Below are 6,726 nucleotides of genomic sequence, written 5' to 3'. Positions count from 1 at the left end.
CACAAGCATTTATAGCCGGGCTCTGCAGCCGCCAGGGGCTGGCAAATATTTGGCGACAGCATTGTCATCGCAGACTGGGCAAATAGAGCCCGTTTGCTTTAGCGCCCAGCAACCAGGGCCCCAAGAGGGGAGCACACCCCCGGCCTCACCTGCACGCGGCCTGCCCGGGGACCGTGGAGTGTTTGTGTGGGCGCAGCTGGCTGGCCCCTGGGCCCCCGGGACCCTTATCTCTGCTGCTAACTGGGGCCCGGACCCAGCCTTGTCAAATAGGCGGAAAATTAAATTTCATGCTATTTTGAGTTCTGGAGTAGGCCTCTCTAGAGGACATCCTGTCTCTGCAGCCAGTGGGGTGAACGCCAGTCCTGGCTGCAGGAGGGCCCTGGAGATGGGGCTGGGGAAGGGGGCGAAGTCCCAGGGACCCCTAGCCAGAGCCCGGCATGTGGGCTGCAGGGAGGGTCCTGGAGCACCTGCCCAACTCCCCCAGCCATCGGGCCCTCCTGGTCAGCCCGGACCATCTCCACTGGCCCAGCTGTGACTGGGACACCTGCAGGGGCCACCGCTGCCCGCCTGCCCAGAGCTCAGAGGTGTTTGCAATTGATCATTAATGGAGGACCCCCCTGCTTCCCTGGGCCTTTCTTTCTCTGCTGCAGCCACCCCTGGGGTGGGAGTGGGGAGCTGGGGACCCTCCCCTTGCCTGTTACTCCCAGGAAAGCCTCCCCCAGAAGCACCCCAAGGGCCTCTGCTGCTCCCACTGACTCCTGGGTGGCCCTAGCTGGTGCACTGTGGGGACCGTGTTAGCTTCCTGGGGCTGCTGTGACAATGAGCACAACCCAGGTGGCCTGGAACGTAGGTCCGGAGGCCGAGGTCCTGGGCAGAGCTCGCCAGGAGTGGCTGGTTCCTTGCCCCGTGGTTGTGTCTCCCCAGTCTCTGCCTCTGTCATTACAGGGTCTTCTCTGGGAGTGTCTTCTGCCCTCCTAGGGGTACCTCATCCCTGGATTTGGGGCCCGTGCCTACCCGTTGTGCCCTCAGCTTCACCAGTTACACCTGCAGGGTGGCCCCACCATTTCCAAATGAGGTCCCATTCAGACCTGGCGTGGACGTGCATTGTGGGGACTTGGCTCATCCCGGCACAGGCGTCATCCACATGTGACTGTGCCTGGCCTTGGCATTCACCAGGTGTGCCCCCCATTTGGCACAGTGCTCTCCGGAGCAGCCCCCAGTGGCCCAGGTTGGGAGGACTCCACAGTGCCCTTCCCAGGGACTCCAGCTCTGAGGATGGGACAGCAGCCCCCAGCCTGGCCTGGCCCTGACACTCCCTGTCCCAAGCCCCCAGCTCCTGGGCCTTCACCTTCCAGGGGCCCGGGTGACCCACACCCTGGGTCCTCACCCCTGCACTCCAGGCGTCCCCCAGTCAGGTGGGAGACCGGCCCCTCCCGCCCTGTGGCATCCAGTACACAGGGATTTGGGCAATGGGCCCGGCCCTTCCCTGTGCCCGGGGGCCCCTCGCTGACCTGCCCCTGGTTTCTTCAGGCAGCCTCTGTGACCACCCAGCGTCTGCGGCTGCACTCAGGACCCCCGGCTTTGGAGGAAGGGACAGGAAAAAGTTCAGCCTTAAGAGTGAGCCCTGCAAAGGCCCGGCTGGTGACCGCCACAAAGGGTCTGGGAAGCCGCCCAAGTCTCATGCTGAGGGGCAGGGGCACCTGGAGAGGCCCCAGTCCCAGGAGTGGCTATGGGAGTAGGGCAGGGACAATGTGGGCACGGATGCCAGTTACGGCTTCTTACTGCTCTTTCACAGGGAGCATCCAAGCCCACTCCAGGTGACCCACAGCCCAGGTGACCCCACAGCCCAGGTGACCCCCCAGCCCAGGTGACCCCCAGCCCAGGTGACCCCACAGCCCCAGGTGACCCACAGCCCCGGTGACCCCACAGCCCCGGTGACCCCACAGCCCCAGGTGACCCCACAGCCCCGGTGACCCCACAGCCCCAGGTGACCCCACAGCCCCAGGTGACCCACAGCCCCAGGTGACCCCACAGCCCCAGGTGACCCCACAGCCCCAGGTGACCCACAGCCCCGGTGACCCCACAGCCCCAGGTGACCCCACAGCCCCAGGTGACCCGATGCCCCAGGTGACCCCACACTCCAGGTGACCCCACGCCCCAGGTGACCCCACAGCCCCGGTGACCCCACGCCCCAGATGACCCCACAGCCCCGGTGACCCCACGCCCCAGGTGACCCCACAGCCCTGGTGACCCCACGCCCTGGGGTGAGGTGCACCTGGCCATACTCGGCCCCGAGCATCCTAACAGTGTAGGGACCTCTGTCCCAGGCCTCATGGGGGCCGCCCTGAGACTCCAGGGTCTGGTGACGCTTGGCCAGGCCCTGGCTATGGGGGGCTTTGCCAGCCTCCCCAGCCCCGCTCTGATGCATCAGCGAGGACCTGCATCTGCCCAGGCTCAGGGAGGGCCCTAGGCCCCCAGCTCCCCAGATACAGCCTCTGCCCCTACTGACCCGGGGAGCTCCAGGCCTGGGGCCCTGGGTGCACCCGCCCTGGTCCACTCAGAACCCCCAGGCCAGACCTGCAGAGGGTGGGGGTCGTGCTGCCTCTGGCCACGGCTGCAGCGCCCTCTGCCGCACGCGGTGGAGTGGCCGGGGCCTGCGGAGGAAGGGCTGGGAGCGGACCAGCCTGGCGCCCCGGCCCTCCAGGCCTCTGCCTCGCCGGTCTCAGCGGGGATGGTGTCAGTAGGGGCCTGAGGGAATGTCAGTGGAGGACCCAGAAGGACCCCTGGGCCCCGAGTTCTGCCCTGAATGGCGTGGGAGGCAGGGGATGGCAGCCCAGGCTTCGGGCACAGGTGGTCACCAGCTCGCTCAGTGAGCAGCCTCGTCTGTGTTGGACGCTGTCCTGGACACCGAGGGCGAGGACAGGAGACCCAGCCCCTCATGAAGGAGGTGGGTGTCGGGCCTCGGAGGGCAAGCTGCGGGAAGCGAAAGGGGTCCCCACCAAGTGGGCAGCCTGGAGACACCCGGCCCTGTGATGGCCACAGAACATCCGTGCCCTGACGCCCAGCACTTCCATGGCCGAACGCCACCGCAGGGTCCCTGTCGGAGGGAGGCAGGAGACCGAGTCAGAGAGCTGGAGGAGGCGGATGCCGGAGCCTCTGGAGGCTGGAGGGGCGGGAGCCGTGGCTGCCTGAGCCTCGCAGGGCAACCTGCCTCCCCGGAAAGGCCGCAGCACCCCGGGTTTCCCTCCGCCCTCTGACTCGGGCGCGGGGGCCTGCCTGTGACCCCACGGGTCTCAGAGCTGTCTGGATGCTTGTCTCTGCCTCACAAGGAACCATGGAGAAAACCCCAGTCTGGGATGGAAAATTCTGGAGTGGGCACAGACCGGAGCAGACAGGCATTTGGGAGGAGGGGTTGGGGCGGCGCAGCAGGGGGCCAGCGTGGACACCCAGGGAGCTGCCTGAGGCCAGGGCCCAGGGCCGTCGGTGCCAAGCAGGCAGCGAGGGGAAGCCCAGGGGTTGCCTGGAGGGTGAGGGCGGGATGGGGGGACTCGTCACTATCAGCCTTCTACCCCTAAGTCCCGAGGAGGACTCGGGACGCCTGGCGGGAGGGGACTGTGGTTGCCGGTGAGGCTAGGTGGGGCGGCAGCGTCTGGGGCACCTGGGCCGGTGGAGAGACACAGGTCCCACACCACCGGCGGCCTGGGGTGGGCGGGCGGCCGAGGCCAGGCCGAGGAGCGCAGGAGGCCCCTGCAGTGCGGCTGGGCCCGAGCAGCGTCCAGCATCTGCGACCACCATGCCTCACGGGGGCGGCGGCGGGCCCAACTGAGCTCCCTGCCCGCGCGCCTGCCCCGGCTCCCACCCCTGCTGTCCGGCTTCAGGCCCGGGAGGAAGGCGCTGCCCTTCCGAGTGCAGCCCGCCTGCTGTGCCCACTCGGCCCATATTGATCGTTCTGGAGAAAATCAATAGCCCCAATATGCCGGCTCTCAACAGGCCCGGGGGCTATGCCCGTGAAGCGCGAGGCGGCCGCAGCCTCCGCCGTGCAGGAGTGGGATGTTGGGCCTCCCGAGAAATGTGGCTGTGTGCTTTCAGATAGTGGGGTTACGTCCCTGGGGAGGGAAAGGGGGGGACGAGAGCAGCCGCCCGGGCCGTGCCAGCACCAGCGCCACATGGACTGGCCGGGGAGGGCAGGGCCGCAGGGACACGGGCCCCCGGCACATCCGCTGTGGCTTTTCCCAGCTGGGGGTCAAGCAAACACACAGCATTCAGGGCGGAGGGGACAGGGAGACGTCGATGCCCACCAGACAAAGCCCCCTGGGGGCAGATGGGCACCTCAGGAGCAGGGTGTGTGCTCAACCTGGAGTCCCAGCTCCTCCGAAATGGGAGGGTCCACTGGGCCCAGGAGTTTGAGCCCAGCCTGAGCAACACAGTAAGACTCTCCACAAAAAATAAAAAAATGTGGCCGGGGGCGGTGGCTCCCGCCTGTGATCCCAGCGCTTTGGGAGGCTGAGGCGGGTGGATCACCTGAGGTCAGGGGTTTGAGACCGGCCTGGCCAGCATGATGAAACCCCATCTCTACTAAAAATACAAAAATTAGCTGGGCATGGTGGCATGTGCCTGTAATCCCAGCTATTCAAGAGGCTGAGGCAGGAGAATCGCTTTAACCTGGGAGGCAGAGGTTGCAGTGAGCCGTGATGTCACCACTGCACTCCAACCTGGGTGACAGAGCAAGACTCCGACTCAAAAAAAAGGGAGGGGTTGCAGGTGTCCTCTGGAGTGGCTTCTGTCAGGAGTGGGGCCCCTCTGGTTGGGCCCTTGTATTACTGTCCTGGGACCCCAACAACCAAGCAGACACACTGGGTTTCCTCAGGGTTCCAGAGGCCGCGGTCCAAAACCAAGACGTCAGCAGCACCCTGCTCCCTCCGAGGGCTCCCGCAAGCCTCCGTTCCGTGTCTGTCTCCCCTCCCCTGTGCTTACCAGCAGTCCTGAGTGTGCCTGGCCTGCAGGGGAAGGTGTGAGCCTCCACGACGGGCCTCCTCTCCCCTCCCTGTAAGCACTCTGCCCGTTAGACTTAGGGTCCACCCTAGTCCAGAAGGGCCCCATCCTGACTAATCATGTTGGCAAAGAACCTGTTTCCAGACAAGGTCAAGCTTTTGTGCTCCGAGGGATCATAAATTTGGGGTCTGTTGAACCCAGGGTGGCATCTTCCAGTTCCCACAGGGGGCTGAGTGGGACGGGGGATGCCCTTTTTCCACTTGGAGGAAGCCGCCCCTCCCAGGTGTCTCATTTCTGCTCGAGACTGAGATGAGCTTGGTGACCCCTCAGAGGCTGGCCTGCCCCCCGGGTGAAGCCGCAGCCCCTGCTCTGCCCCCTGACTCTGCTGTCCTGGGGCAGCTCGTGCTTAACTGCCCCAAAACACCCCAACCAAGCAGCTGCACCAGTCTGGCCAAAGGCTCCAGGCCTAACCGCAGGGCCCTTTGATTTCTACCTCTTCCAGGAAGCCCCCCCGGGCTAACACACTGGGATGAAGCTGAGCAGTCCTCCCCAGCCACACACTGAGCTCCCTCCTCCCACACGGTGGATGCTCCCAGGTCGCCACAGGGGGATTGGTTTGACAGTGATTCCAGGTGGGGTTCTGGGGTAGAACAGGTGGGGCAGGGCCCGGTGAGGATGACCCGGGCAAACAGGTGCCTCTGTTGACACAGCAGCCCCAAACACGTCTGGGCTCGGGCCGCCCAGGTGTTGCTGAGCTCGAGACACCTCCAGCCCCGCTTCCTGGCCTTGATGCCAAGAGCTCCTGGGGGTACAGAACTGGTCCCTGATCCGGCACTGCTTCTGCTGGGAACCGGGGGCAGAAGCTGGTGATCCAGAGACGAGCAGATTCTGGCTCAGGGGAAGGGGCTTGTCCAGGACCACCCGGCCACACACTGCAGCCGATGGGCAGAGGTCCCCGCCACCACCCAGGCAACAGGCAGACTGAGCTGCACCGGCGGTCAGGGGCACGCCCTCCCGCTCCGGAGCCATCCTGAGAGGAAAGACGCTCCCGCCTTCTCTGTAGGCACGTCTAGGCTTCTAGCTAATCTCACAGTTGGAATGGGTTTGAATTCTTCTCTGAGACTCTAGGCATATGAAATGATACGGTTTTGTTCTGTAAACGTATTGCAAAAATAAAAAGATGGACCTGGGTGTAGTGGCTCATGCCTGTAATCCCAGCACTGTGGGAGGCTGAGGTGGGCAGATCACGAGGTCAGGAGTTCGAGACCAGCATGGCCAGCATGGTGAAACCCCGTCTCTGCTAAAAACACAAAAATTAGCTGGGCGGGATGGCACGTGCCTGTAGTCCCAGTTACTTGGGAGGCTGAGGCAGCAGAATCACTTGAACTCGGGAGGCAGAGGTTGCAGTGAGCCGAGATCACACCACCACACTCCAGTGTGGTGACAGAACAAGACTCCCCCTAAAAAAAAAATTAAAATTAAAAAATAGATGAAACACACACACACACACACACACACACACACACACACAAAAAGAAATGACATGTTTTATTTTTTTTATTTTTTTCTGAGATGATGCCTTGCTCTGTTGCCCAGACTGGAGTGCAGTGGTGCTATCTCAGCTCACTGCAACCTCCACCTCCCAGGTTCAAGCAATTCTCCTGCCTCAGACTCCCTAGTAGCTGGGACTACAGGTGTCCACCACCACACCCAACTAATTATTGTTTTTTGTGT

The sequence above is a fragment of the Cebus imitator genome, unplaced genomic scaffold (assembly GCF_001604975.1).
Source record: "Cebus imitator isolate Cc_AM_T3 unplaced genomic scaffold, Cebus_imitator-1.0 Scaffold444, whole genome shotgun sequence".
NCBI lineage: Eukaryota > Metazoa > Chordata > Mammalia > Primates > Cebidae > Cebus > Cebus imitator.
This window is presented reverse-complemented; position numbering follows the sequence as displayed.